The sequence below is a fragment of the Mesoplodon bidens genome (genome assembly GCF_964165515.1).
Source record: "Mesoplodon bidens genome assembly, chromosome: 3".
Classification (NCBI taxonomy): domain Eukaryota; kingdom Metazoa; phylum Chordata; class Mammalia; order Artiodactyla; family Ziphiidae; genus Mesoplodon; species Mesoplodon bidens.
The window spans coordinates 137,763,837-137,779,980 of record NC_138178.1 but is presented as its reverse complement, the minus strand read 5'-3'; the positions used below and the strand labels follow the sequence as shown (position 1 = coordinate 137,779,980).

Genomic DNA, 16,144 nt, shown 5'->3' with positions numbered 1-16,144 from the left:
GAGAGAGATTGAGAAATGAGAGCTTCCAATTTTAGCATCATCTTGATACCAGAACCTGGCAAGGGAGGCATTGAAAAAGAAAATCAGACCATGGTTCTTAACCTGGAGTCTCTAGACACTGGGATATTGATGATGGAACTTTAAGAGGATCCCCAAATTCTTGAAATAGTATGGATGTTTGGGAGTATATGATATACATATTATATATATATACATATATATTATTCTGAAGAGAGAGTACAAGGCTTCCATCAGATTTTCAAACATGTATATGACCTACAAAAAGAACTACGACAATAGAGCAGTTTCATCAATGAGAATAAATATGTTGTAAATAAAATATCAATGAAATGAAACCAGCAATGTATTTAAAAACTATTATATGACCTAGGAGGTTTTACACAAGGATTTGAGATAGTCACCACAAAGAAATCTATGTATTTTAATAGTGATAATCTCTGGGTAGCAGGAATATAAAATTTTATTTTTGCTTTTTCTATATTTTCTAATTTTACTATAGTGAATGTGCATTACTTGTATAATAATAAAAGGTTATAAAAAAATCTGGTAACACATTTTAAAAACTATTATTGAGAACATTTTTAAAAAGCCATATATATATGTATATATAATGTTCTCTATTAATAAAGGAGAAAATCCACAAGTACATGTTTATGGAGAGCAAAAAGGTATTCAATAAATTTTAACAGACATATCTAAGAATTATAGAAACCAGAAATAGAACACTTGCTTAATGTAATAAAACGCAGTATTAAACATCATATTTTTCTTAAAAAATGAGTTATTAAAGGCAATCTGATTAATATTAGGAAGAAGACAAGGATGCTTCTATTGCTGATTTAGCCAACATTATTACAGAGTTTCAAGCTCAGCTAACAAATACAGGACAGAAGAGACATACTAGCTTGAACCATAAGAAACTGTCATTTTTATAGGACAAAAAGGTCAAATAGCAATTTCATATGGTTCAACATAAGACAAATTGGAAAGGAAGAGACATTTATCATTATTTGCAGATGATTTGAGGTCAGCCTAGAAAATCCATGGGAATAATAAAAAATAGTTACAAACAAATATGAGAGTTCTATAAAGAGACCAGATAAAAGATAATAGCTTTCCTAGATTCCTGGTAGTAATCAGATAGAAGATTTTAAATTTTTAAATATAAAATATACATAAATATTTTAAATATAAAATCAATATTTTCATAAATAATATTATAAACTTTAAAACTTTAAATGTAAAAACATATAGAATCTATAATAGCAATAAAAACTATGTAATGCCTTGGAATAAATTTAACAAGAATTTTGCAAGATTTTTGCTAATAAACTCTAAAATTTACCTGAAGGTCTTTGCATTAGTTTCCTGTGGCTGCTGTAGTACACCGCCACTAATTGGCCAGTTTGGTTCCTTTACAGAGTCTCTGAGGGAGATACTGTCCCATCCCTCTCTCCTAGCTTCTGGTCATTGCTGGCACTTTTTATCACCCCTTGGCCTGAAGATGCATCATTTCGATCTCTAGCTCTATCTTCACATAGTCTTCTAGATCTTCACAAAATCCTCTATCTGTATGTCCTCTCTGTCTCTTGGAGGGACTCTCATTTGATTTAGGACCACCCTAATTCAATATGATCTCATCTCAATACTTACCTTAATTACATCTGCAAAAATCCTATTTCCAAATAAGGTACATTTTGGGGTTCTGAATAGACATGAATTTTGGGAGGACACTATTCAACCCACTACAGGCTTAACATGACCTGAAGAAATATACTATGTTCCTGAATAGGAGGACTTAACATTTTAAATATATCATTTTGTAATTACAAAAAAAAAATACTAAGAGAGCAACAAAAATTAAATGGAGATACAATACAATACAATACAATATTAATTACTATAAAAGGATACAGGAAGGAGGAATAAAGACAAGATGAAACCAATAGAAATATGATAAATTTAATCCCAATTATATCAACAAACTCACTAAAAATAAGTAGATGTCAGACAGTTTTTAGAAAAGAATAAATTATATTATGTTCATTAAGCACACTTGAAACATAAAGACACAGATAACTTGAAAGTATAATAATGGAAAAAAGATATAGCATGGAAACACCAATCAAAAGAAAGCTGGTATAACTATATTTATGAGAAAAAATGTTCTTTCAGGCAAGAAGTGTTACTAGAGATAAGGAAGAACATTTCAAAATAATAAAAGGATCAGTTCAATAGGAAGACCCAACAAATCTAAATTTGCATAGACATCATAACATAGCTTTAACATATTTAAGCAAAAAGTAAGTGAAATAAAAGGAGACATAGACGAAGTCACAGTCATACTGGAAGTTTTAACACACATCTCCCAGTAACTAAAAACAAAAACTCCAAAAAGTCAATAAGGATATATTTATTTATTTATTTTAAAAATGTATTTATTTATTTATTTATTTAGGCTACATTGGGTCTTTGTTGCTGCGTGTGGGGCTTTCTCTAGTTGTGGTGAGCGGGGGCTACTCTTTGTTGCGTTGCACAGGCTTCTCATTGCAGTGGCTTCTCTTGTTGTGTGCAGGACACAGGCTCTAGGCACACAGGCTTCAGTAGTTGTGGCATGTGGGCTCAGTAGTTGTGGCTCGCGGGCTCTAGAGCACAGTCTCAGTAGTTGTGGCACACGGGCTTAGTTGCTCCAAGGCATGTGGGATCTTCCCGGACCAGGGCTCGAACCCATGTCCCCTTCATTGGCAGGCAGATTCTTAACCACTGCACCACCAGGGAAGCCCAAGGATATATTTAAACAACACTATTAAGCAACTTGACCTAATTGATATTTATAGAACACTATACCCAACAACTGCCGAATACACATTCTTTTCAAATGCATACCAAAGATAGACCATATGCTGGGTCATAAAGCAAGACTCAACAAATTTCAAAGGACTGAAGTCATATAGAGTATATTATCTGGCCATTAGAAATCAACACAGAGGGCTTCCCTGGTGGCGCAGTGGTTGAGAGTCCACCTGCCAATGCAGGGGACATGGGTTCGTGCCCCAAGATCCCACATGCTGTGGAGCGGCTGGGCCCGTGAGCCATGGCTGCTGAGCCTGGATGTCTGGAGCCTGTGCTCTGCAATGGGAGAGGCCACAACAGTGTGAGGCCCTCATAGAGCAAAAAAAAAAAAAAAAAAAGAAATCAACACAGAAATACAAGTAGGAAATCCCAGACTGTGTTAAAATTAAGAAACATACTTCTAAATGACCTGTGGGCCAAAGAAGAAATCACAAAGGAAATTCAAAAATATTTGAACTGAAGAATAATGAAAATAAAACATATCAAAATTTGTGGAGTGCAGCTAAAGCAGTGCCTAGAATGAAATCAATGGCTTCTAATGAATACATTAGAAAAAAGGAATAGTTCAAAATCAATACTCTAAGCTTTCATTTTATGAATATAGAAAATGTAAAGCAACTGAAACACAAATAGAGCAGAAGGAAGGAAATAATAAAGAATGTACTGCAATCAGTGAAATAAAAAGTATATATACAATAAAGAAATCATCACAGATGAAAATCTGTTCTTTAAATAGAGTAATAAAATCTATAATCTCCTGGAAAAAATAATCAATAGAAGAGAGAGAAGACACAAATGACCAATATCAGGAGTTTCAAAATATGATGTCACTACACATTCTACTGATATTAAGAGAACATGATGACAACTTTTTGCCAATAAACTTGACAACATAGACAAATTCTTTGAAAAAACACAATTTACCAAAACTGATATAAAAATATAAAAATACTAATACTCTGACATATGTTAAAGAAATGGAATTCATGGATAAAATTCCATAAAGATCATCCAGGCCCACGTGACTTTCAAGGTAAAATTTTCCAAATATTTAAGGAGAAATAATAATAATCTCTCTCAAACCCTTTCGGGGATTAGAGAAAAGGGGAACACAAAAACTTGTTTCACGAGGCTAACATAAATCTGATGCCAAAACCAAAATCCTTTCTGAATGTGGAGTAAAAAATTCTAAATAAAACATTAGTAACTTCAATAGAGATGTAAAAAAAAAACTCATAATGACCAATTATGGTTTATCCCAGGTATGCAAGGTTCATTTAACATTCTAAAATAATCAATATAATTCTTCACATTGACAGAAAAAAAGAAAAAAACATATAATTATCTCAATAAATACCGAAAATGCATTTGATAAAAAAAAAAGAAGACCCACTCAGGAAAAAGATGCTCAGGATATTAAAATAGAATGGAATTTTATTAATATGACAAAAACTATCTACAAAAAAACCCAAACCAAAACATCACAGCTTACATATTTGATGGTGCAATATTGAGTACTTTCCCTCTGAGGTACAAATGCAATTCTGTGAAAGAAAGCATGGCTTTTTCAACATATGAGGCTAGAACTGTTGTATATCCATATGGGAAAAAAACCTCAAATTTGACTCCTACCTTATACCACATATAAAAATTAACTAAAGATAGCTCATAAGTATAAATGTCTAATTAAAATATCAAATTTCTAGAAGAAAACATAGAACATCTTCATCACCTTGGATAGACAAAGATTTCTTAAATAGGTTACAAAAAACAGTAACCATAAAAGAATAAAAACATAATTGGACTTAATTGAAATTAATAACTTTTGTTCAGTATAAGAACTTTAGTATGAGAATGAAGAGGCAGGTCACATACTAAGATAATATTTTCATTATCTATCTGTCTATCTATCTATCTATCTATCTATCTATCTGACAAAGGGGTTATATCCAGAAGGTATAAAGAACTCATACAAATAAGACAAAAAAGCACAAACAATTTAAAGAATGGGCAAAAGGCTTGAACAAGTATCACACAAAAGAGAATATCCAATAGCCAATAAGTATATGAGAAGATGGTCAATATGATTATTCATGAGAGGGATGCAAATTAAAACCACAAGATACTATTATACATCCACCAGAAAGTCTAAAATTTGAAAGACTAAAAAAACCAAGTATTGGGAAAGATATGGAGCAGTTGGAACTCTCCTACAATTGCTGGTGGGAGTTTAATTTTAGAACACAATTAAGCAGTATCTTTTAAAGCTAAATTTACTTCTAGTCCCTGACTCAGCAATTGTACTTCAGGTATACGACCAAGAGAAATGAGAATATATGCCCAATAAAGGACACGTGTAGGAATGTTCATAGCAGCTTTATTCATTATAGTCAAAAACTAGAAACAACTTAAATGTCCATCAACAGGAGGATGGATTACTAATCTATTGTGTACTCATATAATGGAATACAAAACAATAATTTGAAAAATGGACTACTAGCCCACACAACAACATGGATGAATCCCACAGATACATTGAGCAAAGGAAGATATCATAAAATTGTTTGATTTCATTTATGTTAAATTCAAGAACAGGTCAAATGAATTGATTTTGATAGAAGTCAGAAGAGTGGTTACCCCTGGGGTGGGCGGGTGAAGTGGCAAGAGAGAACTTTCTGAGGTGATGGAAATGTTTTAAATCTTGATCTGGATGATAGCTAATCAGATGTATACAAATGTAAAAAGTTATTGGGCTGTAATTTGTACACTTTCCTATTTCATTATATCTTTTCCAGACATAATTTAAAAGATGCTAAACTTTAATAATTATAAAAGGAAGGGCTTCCCTGGTGGCACAGTGGTTAAGAATCTGTCTGCCAATGCAGGGGACACAGGTTCGAGCCCTGGTCCAGGAAGATCCCACATGCTGCAGAGCAACTAAGCCCATGCACCACAACTACTGAGCCTGTGCTCTAGAGCCCGTGAGCCACAACTACTGAAGCCCATGTGCCTACAGCCAGTGCTCCGCAGCAAGAGAAGCCACTGCAATGAGAAGCCTGCGCACCGCAACAAAGAGTAACCCCCGCTCACTGCAACTACAGAAAGCCCACATGCAGCAATTAAGACCCAACACAGCCAAAAATAAATAAATTTATTAAAAATAAAACAAAGTAACAGTAAAAAAAATAAAATGAAAAAATTTTAATTAGCCACACTTTTGCAATCAGATTGGCAAAGACTGAAGAGTATAGATTAGACACTTGGGGAAAGTTAGCCTATTGTATACTGTCAAGGGGAGTGTAAAATGGTACACATTTTGAAGGACAATTTGGCAATATACATGAAAAATTTAATATATATACCCTTTGACTCAGCAATTTCACTTTTGCAGTATACCCTAATGAAATATTCACACAAGTACTCAAGGATATATGTGTAAAGATTCACAGAACCATTACTTAGAAAAAAGTTGGGAAAAAGATATGTCCATCAATAAGGGAATAGTTAAATAAGTTTTTAAAAATCCATGAAATATCTTATAGCTATGAAAAAGCTTGAGGTACAACTATATGTTTTGACCTAATAGAAATGAGACTATGAACTGGGTAAACAAAGATGGGAAAGACCAGGCTCCTAGCCTCCATTCTACCACACATCCAGTCACTTCTACATTCTTTATCTCAGTTTATTTATAAAATGGAGTTAATATTGCTGCTTCTTATCCATCTTACAAGTAAGGGGCAAACATAAGAAGCCCTTTGAAAAGTAGAAAGCATTGTAGAAGTGCAAAGTATTATTCCTGAAAAACATTCTTTTATTAACCAAAACTTTGTTTTTCTTAAATCACTACTCAGTCCAGATTTCTTTTCTCTATCATATATTTAAACCAGTGTTTCAAAATGTGGGCAGCAGAAAAATCTCCATCAAAATGGATGTGGAGAAGTTATTAAAAATACTGAGTCCAGTCCCAAGCCTACCAAAATTTTGGAACCCCTGATTTGATGGAAACAGGGATTAAGTCAACAGTTGCCCTTTCATTGAGAAGAGTCTGGGCTGAATCTCATTAATGGTAGCAAGCCATCAGGTCTGGCTTTGATCTGTCTTGCCTTATGGTTTGCCCTCACTGCAGGAGTCAAATGGGCTGGTAAAGTAGTACAAATGGTGCCCCCATTTACTCAACCCCAATAGAAGCCAAAGAACATTCAATGAAAAGAACAATGTGATTGCCACTTTGTAGACAAACATGAACCCAGCTTAGCTTTAAGGACTGTAGCTGTTGGAAAACACCATCTCCTGGGCAGCTGCTTTGGCTACTGTCCCCAATTAACTTAGCAGAGTCTCAAAAATAGAAGGCAGCCTCTGTTCTGTTATATAATAAACAGTTCTTTATTTGAAATGACAATATTTACTTTTCCTATAGTGAACTCCAGCAGCTTACTAGGCAGTGGGCAAACAGTAGAAATGCCTAAAATGGAAACTTGAGAAAACAGTTTAGCTAGTATAGTTTACTCTAACTTTCTACTTTACCAACAAGTAATTAGAAGATCCTCTCCATGTTTCTCTCATATGGATCATGGATTCCATGTGACTTTGTTACCACCATGCATATCTTTCTTGTTTTGTTGAGTCTTGAAACATGCAAAACAGATGTGATGTAGTGAGCTCTCCAATACTCAAGTGTTTAAGCAGAGGTGAGGGTTGTCCATCAAGAATGTTTCTGGAGGGATTCTGCTTAGTGTGGCAGGTTTATCCAGTGACTTCTTGGCCTTTCCCAACAGCAAAGAGTCTGGTGACTATGTTTCCATATCTTTAAAGGGAGAAAATAATAAACTGTGATTATTAACCATCTTGGGTATTTAATCTCCCTCTCATAAGCAAGAAGCTGTGATTTATGTGATTGTGTTCTTTATTGTAAAAACCCTTTGTATACCTTTTAAAGCAACAAATGACCATTATTTGCAGTGTAGACAACACTTTTAACTTCCTCTTAGATTTTATTTTCCATTCTTTTTATCATATTGTGGCAATGCTCCAGAACATCTCCATTTCTTGCAAATCTTCGGGGAGAGGGGCTCAATTGGGTTACACTATTCTAAAGGGGTCATGCACATTGAGAAATGTTTAAAAAACCTTTTGGCTTCTAAGGTGGTACTCAGGAGGCAATACTGTTCTTTGGCTAATGAGATTTGTTTAATTTTTGTGGCTGGTGCTTGGATTGTCTTCAGAGATTTTTCTTTCTTGTCTCATTCTCCTTATCTGGTGTCACTTCCCTGCTAATGCATTCAGCAGAAGCAATCACTGGAAGAGGACAAACTATTTCCTATTTCTTACCTAGTTATTAGTTAGAAACATTTTAATCCTACAAAATCCTTCAGAAACCTGAAGATCCCACCCCCACAAGTAAAAAACCTAATCTAAAAATTCTCTTTCAAAATCATAAAAGTAGAGACCTCCCTGGTGGTCCAGTGGTTAAGACTCCGTGCTCCCAATGCAGGGGGCCTGGGTTCGATCCCTGGTCAGGGAACTAGATCCCACATGCCACAACTAAAAGGTCCTGCATACTGCAACTAAAGATTCCACATGCTGCAACAAGACCCGGCGCAGCCAAATAAATAAATATTTTTTTAAAAATCATACAAAATAAATTTCTGGTTAGGTCAAAATTTGGAGTTTAAATTTTCTTCCTGCTGATAGGACATCCCTTTTTTATGTTCCTACACCAGGCATAGTGATTGTTTACTCTCAAAGAATAGCCCACTAACCAGTTGCATTAAAATTACTTGAGGTGCGTGTTAAAATGCAGATTCCAGGATTCCACTTTAAACCTAGGGAATCAAAAATTCTGGGGGTTGGGCCACGGTATTTTTACAAGTGCCTCAGGTCATTTGCATGCCCACTAAACTTCGTGATAACACTGCCTTTAAGACAAGCCAAATCCTTAATTTTCTGGAATTTCTAGTATTTCTTCTCCTAACTAAGCCAAAGAAAGAACTGTAAGCATTGAAAATACAGGCCAAATCTTGTCATAGAATATGTATTCTATTGTAACCCTGTTTATGAACACTTAATAGCTTCTCTGTGGAACAGTTAAGCTGTAGTAATTACCTCACAGTTCTGTAATCTGTATGTCTCCTCCCACATGACATTTGCACCAAGACTATGGCTTATTTCTAGACAGGATGGAAGAACTACCAGACCTGTGTGGACTGTGCCACTTCATGTTACATTTTCTTTTTCTTAGTGATTTAAAGACATTTATGAAATTTCTCACAAATCTTGAACCTGAATTATAGAGTCTAACTTAAGGAGGATAAAATTTTACAAGGACTCACTAAATCAGAATCATTTGAATCTGATCTCTTTATGGAAAATTGCTTTTTAGATAAATTGGAAAGGACCTGGGATTCAAAGCTCTTTTTTAAATTTAAGTGTAGTTGATTTACAATATTATATTAGTTTCAGGTGTAAAATATAGTGATTCAATATTTTTATAAATTATACTCCATTTAAAGTTATTACAAAATAATGACTATATTTCTCTGTGCTGTACAATATATCCTTATTGCTTATTTATTTTATTGGGAGTCAAAGTTCTTATCCCCAAACTGCCTCTGAATTATAATTCCTTGTGCAAATTGTACAACCTCTTTGCCATATTTTTGTAATAGGAATAATCTCTCTTTGCAATAAGAATTATACTGAGAAGTTGAGAAAGTTCTGAGAAGATGAATGAGATCAGGCTTGTAAAATGTTAAAGGTTTCTGAGTGAAGGATCCTATAAAAAGTGTAAATTATTAGTATTCCTTTTATGGGCCTTTAATGAGTTATTGATCTGTCAATGATGAATCTGCCTCTTGAAATATTTCACTTCTTGTTTTTTAGGCTTACTGGAGTAACACAATCTGCCCTTAAATTTTCCTGGAGTATTTTTGGGAGCTTTAAAATTTAGTCAAAAACAAAAAAAGCAACAATACCTCTCTCCCAAACACATATGCACTCCCTGAGACTACAGTGTGCATCTTTATCTTGACTTACTAATGACTAGATCGATTGAACTTAAACAATTTGGGTCCTCAAAGCCTCAAATGCTTTGGGTTAGCTAAAGTATCACAAGGTCTACTAGCTTATTAGCAGTAAACGCTAATGTAGGAAAGTGATTAGAAATAAATTATTTACTTGATGTCACTCTTGGTTGTGAAATTATTCTACCCACCTATAGTTTCAGCTGTTATCATGCAAACTGCTCTTTTAAATTTTGCTCATCCAAAATTAAGGATTTTTGAAAATCTAACTAGAGACAAAGCAAAAGCAACACATATCTGCATATCACAATCATTAAATTCCTTAGTAATGAGGAACGCCTAGTTGGCTCAAGAGGGTATTTGAAGATTGTTTCAGCGTTTTCAGTTTGCAAAGTAGGAGAAGGAATTTTAAAAGATCATTGAGTCTACTGGTTGAAGCTGATCACACTTAGTTGTCTTATTTAATAAAGCTTATCTTATAAGTACAAAATATGTCACTTTTATGTAGAAGAAAAAAGCTGAAAAAAAAAAAACACCACCAAAATCTGGGAAGTATAAACAGATAAAATGGGTTGGCAGACATGAAGAAAAGTGAGGGACTTCCCTGGTGGCGCAGTGGTTAAGAATCCGCCTGTCAATGCAGGGGACCCGGGTTTGATCCCTGGTCTGGGAAGATCCCCCATGCCGTGGAGCAACTGGGCCCGTGTGCCGCAACTACTGAGCCTGCACTCTTCAGCCTGCGAGCCACAACTACTGAGCCCGTGTGCCACAACTACTGAAGCCTATGCACCTAGAGCCTGTGCTCTGCAAAGAGAAGACACTGCAATGAGAAGCACGCACACCACAACAAACAGTAGCCCCTGCTCACCACAACTAGAGAAAGCCTGCACACAGCAATGAAGACCCAATGCAGCCAAAAATAAATAAATAAAATAAAAATTTTTTAAAAAGTGAGGAATACATGAAATGGTGTGCCGAGGCTGCTCTTCTTGGATAGTAGGTCCAGAAGGTAAAAAAGTTTCCGGAACTGAATAAATGACAAATTACTATTGAGAAGTTCCTTCGAGTGACATGAAAGAAAAATATTTATATCCATATTGACAGTGACAAAGAGATCTGGGGATAGTTCAGTGGCTTGGGTTTGATTGACATCACTTCTTGAACAAATTTGAGGATTAAACATTCATAAATGTTCCTAGTATTTTTTGAACAAGGAAGTGAGATATTAGCACTTTTTTTTCAGTGCTGTATCTACCATTATAGCACCTGTCAGCCTTAACTTTAAACCTTACAGAAGAATCAACATATTCTGATTTGAGAGCTTCCCCCACATGGTAAAAATAAAATGTGAAATTTCAGTAAATGGCATGAAAAATTTGTGTAGTACCAGGAAGTTTTCAGAAACTAGAGCTTTTACATAATATGGAAGTTTTAATGTTTTGAAGGTTCAGTAAATTATGTAGTGTACAAAAGTGAAGTCTAAATTACCCACTCAGAAGGGTAACCCTAGAGCCCACATGTCTGGATCCATGTATGCAGATGGACAGATACACTTCATTTCTCCTGGGAAGTTGAGTTCTAAAAAGCTATCACTCAGAACAGACGGTTTTATGATTGCATGAAAAGAAAAGGAAAGATGACAAAGTTGCTATAAAAATGAAAGGCCTTTTGGTGTATTAACAGCTGAAAACATTACAGCTTAAATGAAGATGTGAAAAAAACTCAGCTTAAAACTGCAAATTAAAAAAAAAAAAAACTTATGCAGGTTTGAAGCATATGGACACCCACCCAGTTTGCAAAGAGGGCAATGGGAGGCCCAGACTTTAGCTTATTAAAGATGACCTTTCCCCTCTCTAAAATTTCAAAGCTGACGTTTCAAGTGCTGAGCAGACTGTGTGCCATATGTAACATGACCTCAGCCCCACTCTGCCCGAGCACTGATGGCATCACTAATGAGAGGTGAAAGGTCCTTTTCTTGCAGCTTTTTCAGAAACCCACCAACTCTTGCCTGTGAAGTAAGGCTCCTCCCTCCCCCTACCCCCTGATTTGAGGAGAACTGCATTTAATACACAGCCTCAAAACACTTTTATTACCGGTCGATTTCCTTATAGCCACAGCCAAATGGCAGGATGTACAATCACATGCAGAAGAAAATATTTATTTTGACTCACAAGGCAAAGGGATTAAGAGAACATTGTATTAACCTTGCCTTTCATCTATGTTTTAAAGGGAAATTCTCCAGAGGCGTCAACTGAAGTTCTATTTTTTTTTTATAAAGAGTATCAAAGACTTTTAGGAGACCAGGTGTGTGTTTATCTGAGGGGAGGAGAGAAAGGGAAGAAACTATACTGGGGGGAAAGGCAGCTTTCACAAAGCTGCTTCAGAGACTGAAAAAGACGTACTTACAGGAATCTGTTACAGGCATTCCTACCAGCCAGCTCTCTGCTCCCCCCACCCAGCCCTCCACCCCCGCCTTTTTCCCCCTTGCTGCTTCGAAACAAAATAGCTTCTTTCCAAGCAGGTTGTTATATTCATGGCATGGTCAATTTCCGTTTGCCAAGAAAATATTTAGGCTGATCAAAGAAATTAGAAAATCGGATGAATAGAAACAGACGTTCCCACAAGAGAAGCGTTTCTCAATGTGAAGAGAGGCAGGCGGATTGCAGCCCACCCAGTTACTCCTAGGAAATAGCTCTCTTGCTAAAGGCAGAACTACAGGGACACCTGGATTCTACTGGAAGGGGTATGAAAGAGTCACGACTCCCCAGGAAATTCACATGGGGACTGGAACTTGGGACTCTCCGGCGGATGATCGGTTCTAGTATCTATGAGCAAACCTGGAGGGCCTTTAATTACGTTCATTAATACAGAGGGACTTTTCAAAACATGAGATCCTTTTGTTTTGCTTTGACTTGTTTATAATGAGCATGGTGAGACAAGAACACATTATTCTTTGCAAATGATAGAAGAGTTTCTCCTGAATTAATATAAATTCAGTTTTTAGATTTGTGGGTTTGGGTGGGGAACGGTTGATAGTAATTGTCCTCGGGACCCTTTGGTCTCCGAGTGCGCACCCGGGCCAATCGATGACAGTAAATAAGAGGGTCTTCTACCTCTTCCTTGTTCCTGGACAAGGCGCAGCCAAACCAGGTGAGGCCACTTGCTGCGGCCCTTCGATGGGAAGGATTGGTTGCCGTTGCGGTTTCCTTCCGCAGGACTCTGGAAAACGAAAAGTGGGCTCCGCTCGGGCAAAGAAGATCCGGATTCTCCTCTATCCCTTGCTCTCCTTGGGCACATTGGGGCACCTCAATCGCCAGAGAAGCGTCGCAGACCTTATCCCGACGCCTCCAGTTTTCCAAAGGAGAAAGCGAGGGAGGGATGGCTCTAAAGGAAGGCAACTGTGGGGGGCCCTGTAGGGCCAAAGAAGACTCCCTTCCTGCGAGTTCCGCTTGGGGCAACGCGGCGCTACTAAGGCCGCAGCTGGAGAAGCAGTTGCCAGGCTGTGGGCTGAGAATCCGCTATGCCACCCTTGCCCCTCCCCGCCGCGCGTCCCTCACACCCGGGGCTCGGCCGGGCAGATTTTCTTTTCCTTTCTTTCTTTTTTTTTTTTTTTTTTGTTTGTTTCGGTTCCTGCCGGCCAGGCATCCTTTGCCAGGAAGACAGCGCCCTCTCTCTCCTCCCACCGTGCCCGCCGCCGGCCTGCACCCCCTCCCAGCTTCGCTGACCTCCCCTCGCCTCCTTCTCGCCCCCGCCCTCCTCGGCCCTGTCCCTTCCTTCCTTACGCCCCTACGCCTCTCGGCCCCCAGAACCAACCAGGGGAACAACCCGAGAGAATGGCGGGCTCCGAAGCCTTCTCAAGTCTGGGCCATTGGGCCGGCTCGGCCCGAGCGCCCAACCTCTGGCTGTAGAACTGGGCGGAGCCGTCCCCGGCGCAGACGCGGCACCCGAGAGCTCGAGCGCGGCCCCGGGGAGGGGTTCTTGGCGCGGGCGGCGGGGCGTGGGTTCGCCCGGCTCTCGCAGGCTGGGCACAGCGGGCCGGCGGGCGGGGCCCCGATTACGCTGCGCGGCGAGCTCTCGCCCGCGCCGGCGCACACCTGGCAGAGCAGCTTACCGGGGACCCCAGAATGCGCCAGCGAGAGGTTGACGCGGGCCTGCAAGCAGGGTGACGGGTGGGGGTGGCGGGTGAACTTGAGTAGAGGTAAGGAAAACTCCTACAGCCTTGCTCCAAGCCCTAAAGGCGCCCCTCGCGGCCCGCCGGCTGCCTGGAAGCCTCACCCTGCCGGCTTCCATCAGGGCTGCTCCAAGTACAGCAACGATGTTGGAAATGGTTGCAAAATCCAAGTCCAGACGGGTGGGCGAGACGCGCGGAGGGGCATGCGTGAGTGGGCACCCTCCACCCCGTATTTAATTCTCCACAGCCCAGAGGACTGCTACTTCAGACAAATGCCGCGTGGCCCATTCGGGAGCAGAGGCAGTCAAGCTTCTGTCCGCGAAAACCTGGATTCTTTAGAACCCAAACAATGTTCTCGTATGGGAATGCAGAAACATGTTCCATGGCGTGGATTTGCACCGACATAGATAGAGGCCTGAAATGCTCCCCTTCCCCTCCTAACCGTTCCCGGCGCCCGGGAGCCAAAGGGGGAGTTCGCCTCAAGCTCACCCGGCTGCAGAGCGCAGGCGGCTCCCAGAAATGCACTAATTGAGTCACAAACCACCGGCTGCCCCTAACAAAGCGAACCGTCTCGGCAGCTCAGCGCCCAATTTGTCCGCAGCACTTTCTTCCGCAATTCAGAAGCATTATCTTGTTTTTAAAAGTATCTCGGCAGAAACGTGGCAATTATCCTGGGCTCAGGTTACGCTAAATGGCTTTAGGCTGAGAAATGGAAGAATATAAATGCCGCGAAGGTGGTGATCGGTTTTCTGCCGGGCCTGTACGGGGGTAGGGAGGCGAGCGAGAAGATTTCGGCCAGGGAGAGGGAGGTGCGGCGCAAGTTCCCACTCTTGGTTCTCTTTCCCAATGGCACCAACCAGAAAAAACTGTTGGGCCTTTATCCCTAGAGGTTAAGGATTCAGAGCGACGATCTCCTTCAGAGATCTGGAGAGAAGGGGTCATATCCCGACAAGACAGGGCCAAGCTTCTGGCCTTGGCTTTGGGTCAGGAACAGGTTGGGAGCTTCAGGCATTGCTGGGATAAGGAAGTTAAGAGAGGTCAAGGGTCAGAGGGAGAGATGAGGAAGAATCCAGTTTCGGGACAACTACACTAAAATTGGAGAGGGAGAATGGCACTGGGAGAAAACTGCCATGAGGAAAGAGGAGCCGGCCCTGATGACTGGGGAGAGGCGTTCACTCCTGAGCGAGGGGCAGGCCTGGCCCGGGAGCCCTGGCGGACGCTGTAAGGTGGGAACCCTGAAGAACTGGAGAGGCCCAGAGACCACGAGGCGTCTCCGCACCAAGGGAAAAAACAAACAAACACAGAAAACCTCTAAGAATCTTCATCTCGGTCCACCAGGATGAGTTTGGGCCTGGAAAATGGGGAGAAAAGAAAAGAGAGAGTAGCAAAAGGCGTTGGGGTGCCGGCTCCCGGCGGGCAGACGCCTTGCTCGCCGCAGCCGCCCAGCCTGTAGTGGTAGCCACGCTGTGCGCGTGTCTCTTTCCCCTTCTGCTCAAACCAGCCCCCACATCTTGAAGTAATCAGCAGCCGAGAAGGGACTCGTCCCCCTGGCATCTCAGGTTAAAGAAGGAGGTCCAGGAAAATGTGGTAGAGCCATTACAAGAAACCCGAGCCGCAGTCATCAGGGACTCCAATTGCCATCGCATTAGGATTGATTAGAGACCAGCAGTACCGTAATGACCCGGAAAGAGGGGCAGCCGGGGATTATTAATATCAGAATGTGGCGGAGAGGGGAGGTGGGTGAAGGGAAGGAGGGAAGAGCAAAGTGAGGAGGGAGAAGTTTTAAGTTACTAGGATTTATATATAAGTTCCGGCTTACCTGAGGAAACCAGATAGTCAGTGAATCACGCAAACAATAAATCTAATTCCATCTAAAATTTCACGAAGCCTGATTATTTGGGGGGGGGGAAGGAAATCAATGTGAAAATCAGGCCAACATCTAGTTTTTATAAATACGTGTTATAAACTTATTTTAAGAATCTAAGTGAAGAGATGGGGAGGAGTGCTGGATGTTCACTTTCCTTACCAATGGGTCCCTACAAAAAGACTTAGGGAGGGCATTTTTGAATCATTTTGG

At 39.8% G+C, this 16,144-nt stretch overlaps 1 long non-coding RNA gene across 1 annotated transcript; it reads right to left on the bottom strand.

The window, feature by feature from the left end:
* Positions 1-7,278: 7,278 nt before the first annotated feature.
* On the bottom strand, positions 7,279-13,811 carry LOC308614484. The gene is made up of 3 exons (XR_014015400.1): positions 13,710-13,811; positions 13,010-13,115; positions 7,279-7,681 (listed from the first exon to the last, which is right to left on the bottom strand). It is a non-coding gene; the product is annotated as an uncharacterized lncRNA (long non-coding RNA).
* Between the last annotated feature and the right edge of the window lie 2,333 nt (positions 13,812-16,144).